The sequence below is a fragment of the Lagopus muta genome, chromosome 10 (assembly GCF_023343835.1).
Source record: "Lagopus muta isolate bLagMut1 chromosome 10, bLagMut1 primary, whole genome shotgun sequence".
NCBI lineage: Eukaryota > Metazoa > Chordata > Aves > Galliformes > Phasianidae > Lagopus > Lagopus muta.
The window spans coordinates 837,858-851,968 of NC_064442.1; the positions used below are offsets into that span (position 1 = coordinate 837,858).

The window sequence follows — 14,111 nt, forward strand, 5'->3', positions numbered from 1 at the left end:
GCAGTGGGGCCCTATTGGGTGCTGCAGCGATGGCAGAAGCCTCTCTGTGTGTTGCTGGGAGTCTTGCACGAAGGTTCGGTGATGCACAGCAGGTTGGTCTGTGTGCCCCCCGCTCCGTCGTTGGTGTGGTTTCACTCTTTGCCCTGCATCCCAACGCTGGCTCCAGTGCCTCATGTGTCAGCATCCTGCTGGTGGTGCAGGAGGGCTGGGGTCTGTGTTGGGCATGGTGGGGCCGGCTCATGGCAATCACTGCCTCCGTGCTCCCTGCCGTGGGGCAGCTCTGCACGCAGGCTGATGGGAGATGTGAGCACCAGCCCCACGTGGCCATGCCCCAGCGCCCCGACAGCCGCCTTCACCCGAGGGACAGCGCTCCCCGGCCATCAGTGAGTCACTTCTGCTTAGGACAGCGGTATAAATTAATTTGGATGTCTGTGTGATCTTATCAGTGTTATCTCAGGCTTTGTATTTTAAGGCTTCCGTGGCCTTCAGAGTAAATAAGTGTTTTCTCAGGCTGACACACAGACCTGGAGGAGAAGGGCAAGTTGTCGTGGCCGGCGCTGGCGCAGCAGTAGAAATCCCGCAGGGTTTTCACCATCCGTCCTTTTGCTGGGCTGATGTTTGATTGCATCCCACAGCAGCAAGCTGGAGGTGAGCTCAAGGTCCCTCCCCAGACCCACAGCCCCCCTGGGCACCATTCCTGGCAGATGGAGCAGAGGGTGCTCAGAGCCACGTGTGCCCTTATGTGAGCACCTGGTTCCCTGGGGTCTTCTCCTCTGCTTGGGAGTAAAATAATTCAGTGAAGCAGGTTCCGTTTTTTCCCCTGTGTACTTTCTTGCTGTAGCAATTTGGGAAGACCCACAAGAATTTCAGAGGACTGAGGAAGAAAAATCTCTATTACTGGGGAAGGGTAAAAGAGAGATCCATCAAAGGATATCTCGAGCATTCACTTAATTTTATTACTTTAAGCGACTTTATTACCTTCATCTTGCTTTCTGTTGCATTCCAGCACTTATTTAATAAACCCCTCTCTGGTTTTAAATAGCAGTTTAGTTTTTATGGTAATGTTAAACTTAATCAGATGCTCAAATTAGCTTGAAATTAATTATATTGACTGCAATAAACCTTAGCTCCCTCTTCACATCCTGCGCACAGTTCTCCTTCAAGGCTGCTCTAAATGCCATTGAGATACCAAATGGGTTTCAGCCCAGTTCCTGCTGACGAGGGCAGTGCCCGCATTGTCCCCACGCTCAGATGGAGCAGGAACCAACAGAGCCTCTGCCTGGAAATCTGCAATGAGCGTAGAATCATTAAGGTTGGAAAAGACCATGAAGCTCATCTGGTCCCATCACGCTGTGCTCACAAATCCAATGGGCTGCATCAGTCTGGGGGTCGGTGCTTCTTAAAGCAAGGCAGTGTGGGCTTCCCGTGGCATCCCTGGTGGGCTGCGGGCTGCTGGGGGGCTGCAGGGCTCTGCTGAGTGCTGGCCCCATAATGTGTGATGTGATGATGATGGTGATGTGGTTTTAACGTGTGACCTTAGTGCCACTGGGCACGCCATGACCTTGGGCCAGAGCAAGGTGAGGAAAGAGGGATCACCCCTGGGATGTGAGCTGAGGGGGCTGGAGGCCGTCCTTTGCTATGCAACCTCCAAATGGCTCAGTGCAGAGCGTGGAGAAAAACCTTTGGGAAAGCTTGGCTGCTGTAGCCCTGCTGTAGCCCTGAGCTGGCTCACTCTGGTTCCTCCATGCTGATGGCAGTGTTGCGAGCAGGGTGAGCTGCAGAGCTCTCTGTTGCCTTGCCTGAGGGCCCAGGACGTCCTTGTGTTCTCACCTGGGGTAAAACCCCACTTTACATTGCCAGAACCCACTGACTCTTGTGTCCTGTTCCTGGTGCTGCACGGCAGGGTCATGGCACTGGTGACCCCAGCCTGTGGCACCTGCAGCCTTTCCTGGTGACCCTGCACGTGGGAAGGGCTGTAGCAAGGCCTTGACGGTGGGAAGATGCCTTGAATTGCTCTCCAGGGCTTCTCCCTTGCTGCCAGCAGCAAGCACTGCTCTTCACTCTGCTGCCTGCGCAGCCATAGCCAGGCCCTACAGCAGCGCCTGCGATTGATAATTGCTCAGTGTTGGTGGAAAGCCATTTATTATTGATGCCAGTTTAGAGGGCTGATGAGCTTAGCATGCCTCGTTGCTCCAAAAGGAGCACTTCCCTGCGTTAACCCCTGCTGCGCCAGCCTCCCGGGAGCTCCGTGCTGACCTTCCGCCTGGCCTCGGAGACACGGGGTGTTAAATGCATTAATGAGAGCTATGCAGTGATGCTGCCAGCGCACGGCCTGCCCGGCTGCTTGCCCCGAAGTCTGCTGTGATTTTGCATTTAAATAGCCGGAGGAGTTTGTAATATTAAGGCATGGTTCATTGCCAGCGAAATTCGGGCTAGGTATACGCTTCACTGGGAGTGCAGACAGCCTGATTCATTGAGGATTCCTGCTAAATCTGCTGTGGGTTCCCAGGGACCTGGAAAATGCATTATGGTAAAAATCAACATGACCTTCTGAAAGCACCGCACGGAGAGTATATCTGTATTACGGCACTGGAGCGGCGCTTGGCTCGGCAGAAGCCTTTCCCATTGTTTGCATTCTGGCTGGATGATAGAAAAGTAATCAAATTAGTATTAAAAAAACACAAATCGAGCAATATCCGCAGACTGTGTTTAAGTTACACGAGATACATTATGGTGTGCACACACGCACGCCCCTGTGCAATTGTCATGTTAAAGCTTGTTTTGCTTTTGATTGGCTCCCAGGCAGAATAACATGGGGGCTGCGATGTGAGTTGCTTTTCCTTTTGGAATGAATAACTCTTGTGGTAAAGCTGACACGAAGCATAAATTTGTTAAATTACATAAACATTATTGCGACCCATAAAATTCAATGAATCCTCGTCGCCTGTTTACTCATGGCTGGCTTTACTGTTTGCACAATGTAATTTAACGTGTCAATTTGCTCTCAAATAAAAAACATCTGGCCTTTTGACATGCCAAAAAAGCTGCAGAGACGATCTGAGAATGGAGCTAAAAGCCCAGGCTTTGCATAGCAGTCAGCGAAGGGCTCTGAAGAGGAAGCCAATATCATTCAGATCAATTGATGGCCTCTTGGCAAACCTACTTCTGTAAACCCTGTAAGATTAGTAAATTTTATCCTAATTAAAATTAAGAAAAGCCACGGAAGGCTGGCGCGCGCTTCGCCGCTGCGTCCCCTGCCAGTATTGACATCCATTCTATTGGATTTTTAAACAATCTTATTATTTTGCAATCACGAGTAACAAGAGGAAAATTACACTTTTATAAGGGATTTCTATTCTGGATGAGCTGTGGAGGCCCGGTGCATTAATTCACCTCCCTAAGCCCCTTAGCTCGCCGTTCTCCTCCAAAACCTCCGATCTGGTGGCGGGGGGCGTCTGGCGGCCGCGCGGCCGCGCTGAGAAGAGCCGTAAATCTGGGCTTAATCCCTAATGAGCAGTAATGCCTCTCGCTCCCCGCCGCCACGCAGCGCAGGAGATGCTGACCTAAATAACACGGGTGTGGGAGCCACATGTGGCACCGATCCGAGCTCGCTCTCTGCGCTCTGCGCTCCCATCTGATGGGCTGTTAGCGCTGATTGATTGAGACGTTTATGATTTGCATAGGAGACAGTTCGTGTAATTGCGGATTACTGAATAAAGCCAATTGGTCGCAAAGATTAGCGAGGCCAGGTCCCGCTGGAGCCCCGGGAGAACCTCGCGTCGTTTCTTATTGCTCTTCTCATCTTTGCAGTTGAAAAAACAAAGCGTGGCCCGTTGGGTCGCGGTCTCACGGTGGGCAGAGCCGTGGATGGGAAGCACCGTTCCTGCCCCAGCATCACCGCGGTCCGGCGCATGGATGGGAGCGAGGAGCGGGGCTGGGCCCACGGCCAGCTCACGGGGCGGCTGTAAACCCTCTGGAAAAATCAGAGCAGATTCTCACCATGAAATCAGGGGGTTACAGCGAGTTCAGGCATTGTTTTAATTAAGGGAGAGACATCTCTTCCTTGAGGGAAGGCTGAAATCACGTTAAGGCCGATAGGAAAGATTTCCCATATTGTCAGCAATGGTTAGACACGTTTGTGGGTAAATAAACTGTGATTTCTTTTCACCCGCTAGGAGAACACACAATATTTTCTTTTAAAGTATATGGGGCTGGCGGTGGTTTTGCTCTAATCAAGTTCTTGGCATTTCATCCAGGCTTATAATGGGACTCAAGTAGTTGCACATTTTCTGTAATTGGACTCGAGTAATTGCACATTTCTCTAAATGATTAATGAACAGAAATAGAAAGTTTGAAAAAAGTTGCCTGCGACGCTGCAGGAGCCGTAACGTCAGCAGTGCTGGGGGTGGGACTGCTGTGCAAACGGTTACAGGCTGATGGCCAGGGGCTGTGCAGGGGGGGAGGACCCTCACCGTGCACGGGGTGCAGTCAGGGGAGAGCAGGATACGGCACAGAGCTTTGTAGGGCTCAGCGGGTGGAGGAATGATGGAGCTGACGGGCCAGAGGTGATCCTGCCAAGCGGTGCTCTATCATTTCATTTCTCACCACAGATCAAAAGAAAGAAAGAAATTCCAATGCATGGATTTCTGTCTTTTTTTTTTTTTTCTCCTGCAGAGCAGCTATTGCACGATGACTTCTGCTTTGTTTGTGTCCTGCAGCTACCGAGTGGGTGACTCCTCTCACTCCACACTTCCTCTCATTATAGAGCAGGATTTGATATGAGCATCAGCAGCACGTGGTGCGAATCACCCGCTTTGGAAAGGGGGAAAAAACAAGGGTGGGGGGTACCCATATGTAAAACCTGACTGCAGACACGACAAGGGGAAGGCAGATTCTGTGTATTGCAGTGCTGGATCTGGAAGTACTTATGCCTCCGATGACGTTTGCTGCGCTGCATGGAAAGACCTGCAGCTCCCTGGGATCTGCAGCGCGTGGCCAGATGTGGAGCGAGGTGGTGCATGGAAGTTTTTGAGGGAACAAGTGCACATCTGCTTAAAGCTTGGGTTCTGCACCCTAAACTTGGGTTCTTCACCCAGTGTTTGGGCCCTTCACCCAACACTTTGTGTCGTGCACCTGACGCCCCCCATGACTTCAACTGAGCCCCTCCTGGAGCTGTTATGTGCTGATGTTGGTAAAAAAAACACACTTCCCAGTGACAAATTTCTGCTTTGCCCCTCTGGGTGAGCCCTCTCACCGTGTGATTCACCAACAGCCCATGTGCCCACTGTCTGCAGCTCTGTCTCATCACTGACGCTGTGTGTGCACGGTTGTGTGATGCTACTTGGCTTTCCAGGGGCTGGCACTGGCTGGAAACAGGTTGTTTGGCTGTAATTTTTGGCTGTATGTTTTGGCCAATGGCCTTTTTTTTTTTTTTTTTTTTTTTTTCTTCCTGTCAGGGTGGGATTTGCTGCAAGGGAAAGGGGGTGATGCTTTTTTTTTACAGATGTGCCAAGAATTACACTCCATCAACCAAGCTTCCCACTGCCAGGACCCAGGAATCAATGAAAAAAGAAAAAAGAAATAAAATAAAAGGGAGATGAAAGATGGTGGTTTAGATTAGGAGAGAAATATTTTGGGGGAAAAAACGTACTGCAGGCTTTGCTTGGCTCCCACCATGCCTGGGGGCTCCCGACCCCAACCATGGTCTGGGATATGTGCAGCACAGCATAGATGCGTCCATCCTGGCACGAGCTGGCCATGCTGAGCAGCAGCCAAGCAACAGCAAAATAGGATTTATAATACCCTCAGCTTTACTCCCCAATTTTGGCTTTGAAGATGAATGTTTGCTGTGCTGTTATTCATTTATACATTATTTTTCCTATCTCCAGAGAGGCCCCGTGCTTCCCCCCCCATCCCTCCCCACACACAAAGCATTTATTTCTGTTTCTAAAAATCCCATCAGCTCTTCCTTCAAAGTTCGAACACGCAATCAGCCCTCTGCATTCCCATGCAAACACTTCCCGATGCAGATGCAATCCTTGTGGTGTGAGTTCACAGCAGGTGAGAAATTCCTCTGGAGCCCATAAAGGCACAGAGCTTCCCCGAAGTTCTGCATGCTGCATGTGTTTGGGTGGATGGGACGGGTGGGACTAAATGGGACATGGGAGGAGATGTGGGGCACAGGAACAGCCACACCATGCCTTGCAATATGCCCTAGGAGGTGGAGCAATAACATGTGCAATGGGCTGTTGCAAAAGGAACGATGAACGCAAACGAATTGGAGAGGGTTTTATTATTAAAGGGAAGATTGATGGTTCAGCTATCTGGTGTGGGAAAAGCCAGTGTCCTGATTAAATGTAATTATCTGCAGCACTAATAAAAGCTTGCCGATTTCCCCGGGTCGTGCTGCCCTCTGCTTTAGCTGCGCACACAAACATTAATAAGCAGCAGCTGTGAGAGCTGGGAGAGGAGTTCAGGAGATGCTCATCACACCAGGCACTTGCTAATTGCTGGTCAAGGACGAACACGTCGCTTATCACAGCTGCTGTTAAGCTGGCCTTGCAGGGTGAGGTGTTTTGCTCTGCTCCAGGCTGCAGTGTGGAGATGGAGCAGTTTGTCTCTGCATGAGTGCCTGGAAAGAGAGGAAATGTGGCTCAGCTCTGGCTGCCTCCAAGAAAAAATGCACCTGTCTGGAGGAGGGAACTGAGGGCCTGTCTTTGTGTGCACAGAGAGGTCAGCGTGGTGCCCTGTGCTCCTGCAGCTACAGGCAGCGATTGGTGCTCTCCTCACCCCAGGAAATGGCACGGGATGCAATTGGGCAAGATAATGATGGGACGATGGTTTGGTGAGGTAATGATGGGATGGCGGTGGGATGGTGATCTGGTGAACTAATGGTGCTGATGACCTCAGAACAACAAGAACAAAGGCTGGGCTAAGGCGAGGAGGAATTATCTGAAATGAGAAGCCTGGGAGTGCTTTGATCTGCCATTGTTTTAATTACTGCCTCTAATAAGAATTTGAGATTCTGGATAAAGGATACTTGGATCAACCACGTAATGAGCTTTCCCTTTAGCGGAGGTGTGAGTGAACCTGTGGGTCGTTCTCTGAAACTGCCCAGTTGTGTCAGCAAGGGCTGGGCTGTGCTGGGAAAGGAGCGGGGAACAAGCAGAGGCACAGCTCTGTGCTCACTGCTGGGAGCACAAGAATGCTGCTCCAGCCCTCCTCAAAGCAACACCAAGCACTGCAGGCTCCATCACCTTTAGGGGATGCTTCCAGCCTGCTCTCCTCCATCTTCCTGGAGAATTCGAGGGACCTCTGAGATCTGGGGCACAAAATCCCAGGAAAAGACACCTCAACCTGCCTCCATTCCTCCTTCTTGGGACTGGATTTCTGTGCTAGTGCTGGTGGGTCAGACTGGATGCATGTCCTCCTGTCTTTGGATGCAGTGAGGTTGACGCACAGCACTGTGCTGCTGTGCTAGAGCCACGCTGTGGGTCCTGCAGGCAGGCTGTGTCCCAGGGATGTCATGGGGGGCTTCAGTTGCAGTACATTTTTCAATTCTGCCTGACCAGGGGATAAATAGAGGGAATTTTCCCCTGGATGCATCTGTAAACGATTTCCAGTTGGGAAGCTATCATTTTTCTAATGGCCATGTTTGCTGTAAATTCATGGGCAGAGCCTCAGAGCCCCGGGGCTCAGTCCAGCTCCCATCAAAGCGAGTGGAAATGGATTTCTGCTTCCCGCAGTCCTCACCAGAGCTGGATTGGACCATCATGTTGCTGTTCCAAAGCACGGGGTGAGCTCAGGGTGGTCCCTAAATAATGGCCATTAACAGTAGGGACTGGCAGACGCTGCCCTGGGTCCATGCTGTTGCCAGAGCCATTAACTCAGGCTGCTTTTCCAGCACTGTTCTTCAGACAGTATTGCACCTTGGGGTGAGTGAGAAGCAGGCCTGGAGGCGATGCTCAGGGCTTGCACTGCAGTCTGACATCTCTCCCACAGGACAAGAGAAACCCTTTGGGCATCACATCTGGCACCCAGCATCAACCTGATTTTGTAGCGCAGTAAGATGCACCTCATTCACTTTTTGGTCTCTTGCTGGTGGCTGGGGATGGCAGGAGCCCACCTGGGCACAGAGGGAGCAGAACCCAAGCACGGTGGCCATGGGCTTGTTCCACCCTCTGTGATGCTGTGTGGTGTGGGGTTGTGGGTGAGCTGCTGGGGCTGGGGAGAAGCACAGCTCTGAGGGGCAGCTCTGGCTGCTGGCAGGGACGCAGCTGAGCTCACAGCTCTAACAATCCCAGCCCTTCTGCCTCTCTCACCTCCTGCCCATCAGGGGAGGAAAGCTGATTTTTTTTTTTTTACTTTTTTTTGCAATTTCATTTACTAGAGGCTGAAAGATTGCTGTACAGGACCGGCTCCTGTGTCCTCCAGCTAGTTAGAGTGCAATGCTGCTTAAATTGTCTTTTTGATAACTGTTCTGGCTGTGAGAACAGAGGTTTCTGTGGGGAATTCACACAGCGCTGCCTCCAAATTCCCCGATCCTTCATATTGCAATATTACTCTTTACCTAGCAGAAGATATTCCTAATCGGCTTCACAAAAAGCAATAAAGCCCTTCAACACTTCGTTGGCTTTGACATTTAAGGCACGCAGCAGGTGGAGGAAGGTGCTTGGTGGCCTCATGGTGCTGCCGTGCAAGCAGGGACATGACCAGGCTCCTTGCTACCAAGCAGCCAGTGGGAAAGTTCAATTGCAATGCTTTGTTGCATCTGTTTATCACTTTGGTCTATCTGGTTTGCAGCATTCAGGTCTACCTACGTGCTATCAGAGAGTTCATGGTGTAACAAAGCACAGTTTGGATGGGGTTTGGGGCAACCAGGTGTGGTGGGAGGTGTTCTTGTGCACAACAGGGGTTTGGGACTGGGTGAGCTTTAAGGTCCTTTCCAACACAAACCATTCTGTTTCTATGATTCTATGACCTATCTCACGAGATATCACCTGATCTTATAGGGATCAATCAATCTTAAAGAGCATCAACACATCTTGCGGGGCATCGATCAGTCTTATGGGGCATTGATCCACCTTATTGGGCATCAGTGCATCTTACAGGGCATCAGCCCTTCCTATGAGGCACTGATCAGCCTTATAGAGCATCAATCCAACCCTCTTTAGCAGGAGGTTGGGCTAGATGATCTCCAGAGAGATCTCCCTTCTAACCCCTATGTGATTCTGTGATTTTCTGGTCCATCTTGTGGAGAATTGACCCACGTTTGGGGTACTGACCCACCTTATAGAGCACCCCCCAGGGCTGACTGCGGCTCTCCCATCACGTCCAGGACTGCAGGCAGCCTAGTTCCATGCTGGTTAGGTGCAGAGCACGTGGGGCTGCGCTGGTTGTTGGCCAACAAGCAGCATCGAGCCCTTGTGCCTCCCTATGGCCACAGGTCCTCTGGTTCCTCCTCTGGCCCGTGATCCTGGATGGCTTTTTCCCACCTCAGCAGCTTTCTGCTGCAGCTCCTGTGCCCCAGCTGCAGTGGCTTAGTTTTATGAGCCTGCAACTGCAGCCACTAACTGCTGCCTACAAGCCCTGGGAGGATTTCAGCTGGAGTAGGAGTAGCGTGCAGAGCATCCTGGCGCGATGCCGCTTCTCCTATAAAGCGTCATGTTTCCAAATGGGTAATTACTGCACTGGGATTTATGCAGTACTTCCTTTAAGTGGTTGTGTGGGCTGCCATTCCTCGATGAATTAAAAAGAAAGCAGAAAAAAAAGGAGCTGAATCCAGTGGTGCTGCGAGTTCAGGGCAGAAATGAGATCAGCTTGCTCTGCCCTTACCTGGCAATAATAGGAAAGTGCTCTTTCAATTGAGCTGTTCCATTCTTTTGCCCTGAGCTATAAGAAGTAGATTGGATGAAAATTATCAGGCTCCCTGTCTAGAATAAATATTCTTGAAATGGAGCAAGTCATAAATAAGCGAGCAGCAATATCCTGGGTTATGAAGATATAATTTCTATCTTTAATAGCTGAGTAGGCCCCCGGGACTGTCTGGAAGTGGCCTGCCTGGCCCCAGTATTGATGAGGGGAAAAATACAAATAAGCAAAAAAGCTTTTGTTTCCTTAACCCTGAAATTATTGATACTTTGAGGCAAATCATGAGGCGCTGTGGCCGAACCCTGCAGGTCCCTCTGCTGCAGAGCGGCCGTAGGTGGCGGCAGCATCAGATGGGATCTGGCTCTGGGTTCACCCCATAGCACTGCTCAGCTTCCCTCTGGCTCCCGTTTCACCCCACAGCTCTGCTCAGCTGAGGGCAGAAGCAGAGGATATGGCAGCGGTGGCGGCGTGCAGGAGGGAGACAGGACCTGCCCCATTTTGGGTTGCCCTGTTGTCCCAGCAGGGATAATGGCACAAAAGGAGCGCCTTGATTTACCCAACTGCCAGCCCTTACCCAACTAAGCCCAGCCCTTAGAAGTTGCAAGGTGGGACAATAATTAATAAGAGTTGCCTGGATGAAGCTCCAAATTTGATGGGATTAGTCTTAATGGTTTTATTTTTAAAAGCCATTTAATTACTAATCAGCTCTCCCTTACCAGCTAATGTGTGCTGGTGCTGTTAAAGCAGTCTGCGAGGGGGCTTTGCTGGCGGCAGCTGGGTGGCTCACAGAGCTCCTTACTGACATCCTCCCCTGAGCCGTGGCTGAGCCGTCTGCACGCAGCTCTGTGCAGCAGCTGCCCCCAGATGCGCCCCAAAACACAGCAGCTGCACAGCACCGCATGTCAGCGTGCCCACTTTTGCTTCTGGAGCAGAACCAGGGAGGGGTGCAATGTGCCCATGATGCTTGCAGCTTGCACTGCCCGGATCGGGTGCTCACCCAGCCCCCAGCCCATTAATTTCTAACACAACAGAAGACGTTCCTTAATCTTTTAATTATATGGAGTGACGTGGCTGAAATAACTCCTTTCATTTCTGGGCCACTGACATGATTAAGAACTGAGGTCTACTGTTAGGGGGAAAAAAAAACACGGTGTAAATTGCCCATAATGTGAGATCTGTATCACCTTCCCCTGAAAACCCCAAGCGACGGAGCACCGCGAATCCATCACACGAGGCTGGTTAGGGGAAGATTGCACCATTATTAAATTATATGTTTTTTAAAAACGACACGCTGATCTGTTTCGTACCAGTAAATATGTGATTTACATTTAATTCTGAGTAACCTTTCCATGATCAGTGAGGTGTGAAGGAATTTAATGACACAAAGCTACATTTATGAAGAGACCATTCATATTCATTAGGCTCACACATTAACAATCCTGCCAGTGACATCTCTCTAGCGTGTGCTTTATTACTGCAGTTCACAGCGGCTCAGAGCAGGGTGAGCTGCAGCTGCACATCCGTGCACAGGTACCCGTGGGCAGCAGCACCCAAAAAGGAACATGGGCCTGGAAATCGTGCCCAGGTTGGGCAGGGAGTGTCCTTCTGGTTCAGAGAGAGGATTGGGGTGGAAAAGAGTCTACGGAGGAAACTCTGGGCTCATCATCTGCAGAGGTGTTCCAAAACTGAGGGGATGTGGCACTGAGAGGCAAGCTGGGATGGATGGGTTGCGATTGGGTTTGGGGATCTGAGAGGTATTCTGCAACCTTAATGACTCCACTCTACTGCATTCTATCCTACCCCAACCTGTCCTATTCTATCCCACCCCATCTATGATTCTATTGTTCATCGTTTTCTTTGAAGCAACCCGAAAATGAAGAACAAAGGAAAACCCCAGAGTGGCACCACTGCCTGAGAGAGCACAACTCCACATTTGGATGTGGACAGTCCTCCTGATTCGAGCTTGGCATCCCAAATGATGGGCCATGGATGGAAAAAAAAAGCAAAAGAGAATATGGGGGCATACGGTTCTGCTTCCCTTAAGTGACGATGGGGACCTGCTGGGGTCCCATGGCTGGATACAAGCTCATCTTCACAAGAAGATGTGCCATTCCCTGAGGAAATTAAAACGTGGCTGGTATTGGAATACTTCCTGCAAGCCCCTGCCTGATGGGGAAGCAAATGAACCGCAACTGTCTGCATTGAAAAATAATTGGGCATATTAGGTTGCCATTAGCAATCAGAGCAGAGGCGGGCTGCAGGCAGTGCCTTTTTCTGCCCAGGGACATGGCCTGGGGGGTGACCCATGCAGAGAGGGAAAGTGGGGACATCTCTGTGGCACTTGGGATGGTTTGTGCCATGGGAGAGGCTGCTGCTGGTGTTCCCACATGGCCTGTGTGCATTAAGCATTTTGCATTTTGCACCATGTTACGCAGCCACCACTGCAACTGTGTGCAGTGCTTGGATTGCAAAAAGGGAGCCATCCTGGAACACTCGTGGGGTTCTGTTCATTTGTCTGGCTTTCCATCTTTGACCCAAAGGCTGTGGGAGTCCCACAGCTCTGCAGGGTGGAAATGCTGGGCTGTTGAGTTCTCCTGAGTGTTGCACCAATGATGCACAGAGGAGGGCACAAAGCAATGAGCTCCTGCAGCCCTGCTGTGTGGGGAGAGGGCCCAGTGCAGAGCCGCTTTCCTGGGGAGGATGCTGCCTAAAGCAGATGACATTGCAATGTGCCCACTTTCAGAGCAGGCAGAAAGTAGCTTTACGGGCTGCCTGCAAATGAAACATTAATTAATTTACCAGCAGGAAGGATATAAATAACTAAATCAGATGGTGCGACTTATTCATGAGGTCCTGATGGAAGGCAATTGTTATTCCTGGCTGTGCAGGTTAATGAACACGGGCTCCCTTTCCCAGCACTGTGCTCTGCCAGGCATGGTGGCACGCTGCTGTCCCACCTGGCCTTGGGGGTTGAGCATGCCCTCCCTGTGTGCTCCATATGGGGATGGGATGGCCTCACACAGCCCCGGGCTGGGACGTAGGGATTAACTGCAGCTTTTTGAGGCTTTAGTTCTGTGGCATCCTTAATTTGTTGTGAAGCGCTGAGTACATTGCTCTGCTGAGACCGTCGCAGCGTAAATTGGGCTTTGTGAACGCGCATTTGTCTTCCTACTCATTACAGCAGCAATGGATGCTGGGCCAGGAGCACCCCCAGAGCACCCACTGCTGACCCCACCGTGCTGGGATGGGCACTGCTGCGGTGCTGCGATGCTCACTGCCCTCAGGCTGCTTCATGGGGCTGTGGGTCAGCACTGCCTCTGCTATGGGATGCCCGGGGCACCTCCTGCCAATGCAAAGAGAGACACCCCCACGCCATGCAGAGCCCTGCAGCTCCTGCTCTCCACCGGCAGCTCTTGCCTCTCTTCCCCACGAGCAGAGATTTGCCACAATGTGCCGCCTTTTCATTTGCCAACGCTTAAAGGGATTGCAAAGATTAGGAGATTTCCATTTAGCAGCAGGCAGGCAGTATGTCAGGCAGCCTCCTGCTCGAGAATAGCAGGCGCTAATCAATAACACCGCGCCACAGCCCACAAAAACTGCCCTGAAGTGAAAACCATACTTTTTTTTTTACAAAGGGGAAACTAAAAACAAATATAAACAAATAAGAGCGAGCTCACCCCAACCATCTCTGCTTTCAGTTTCTGGGAGTGCGTGCACTCGGTTAATGAGAGCGGGGAAAGGGCAGGAGAAAACCTGCTTAATTTGAAGCAGATGCTGAGCCCGTCCTCCCGGCCTGCCTCCCAGCTCGCTTTGCCCTCCAGCTGCAGCTGGGTGAGCAGCATCACGCAGCACTGCGTACGGATGCACATTTGGCCAAGCAGTGCTATGGGCCCAAGCCCATGCACAGCTCTGGCCCCATGCACACGTGCAGCCCGGCGTTGACCCACACAGCGCCGCTGGGTCCCGGCACTGAGATATCATTGTCATTCAGCGTAGTGCGGCTTTTTTTCCCCCCTCTCTTTTCACTTTGATTGGAATGCAGCCTCCTGGGAGACATGAACTCATCGCAAATGGCTTCCCAGGGATAGGAACAAATGAAATGTAACAAATCTCCATTTGCAATTTTGGGGGCACGTGACTGGAATGGGAAACGGGGCGGCGGAGCTGAGCTTCCCCGGTGCATTACGGAGCAGCTAGTGGCTGCTGCCTGCTAAAATAAACCCTTTATCACCTTCATCCTT

General features: G+C 51.1%; 1 long non-coding RNA gene across 1 annotated transcript; it reads left to right on the plus strand.

Annotated features, from left to right (window-relative positions):
• The first annotated feature begins 6,416 nt into the window (after window positions 1–6,416).
• On the plus strand, window positions 6,417–12,489 carry LOC125698335 (uncharacterized). Its single transcript, XR_007379160.1, has 3 exons — window positions 6,417–6,849; window positions 8,002–8,063; window positions 11,734–12,489. It is a non-coding gene; the product is annotated as an uncharacterized LOC125698335 (long non-coding RNA).
• The last annotated feature ends 1,622 nt before the right edge of the window (window positions 12,490–14,111 follow it).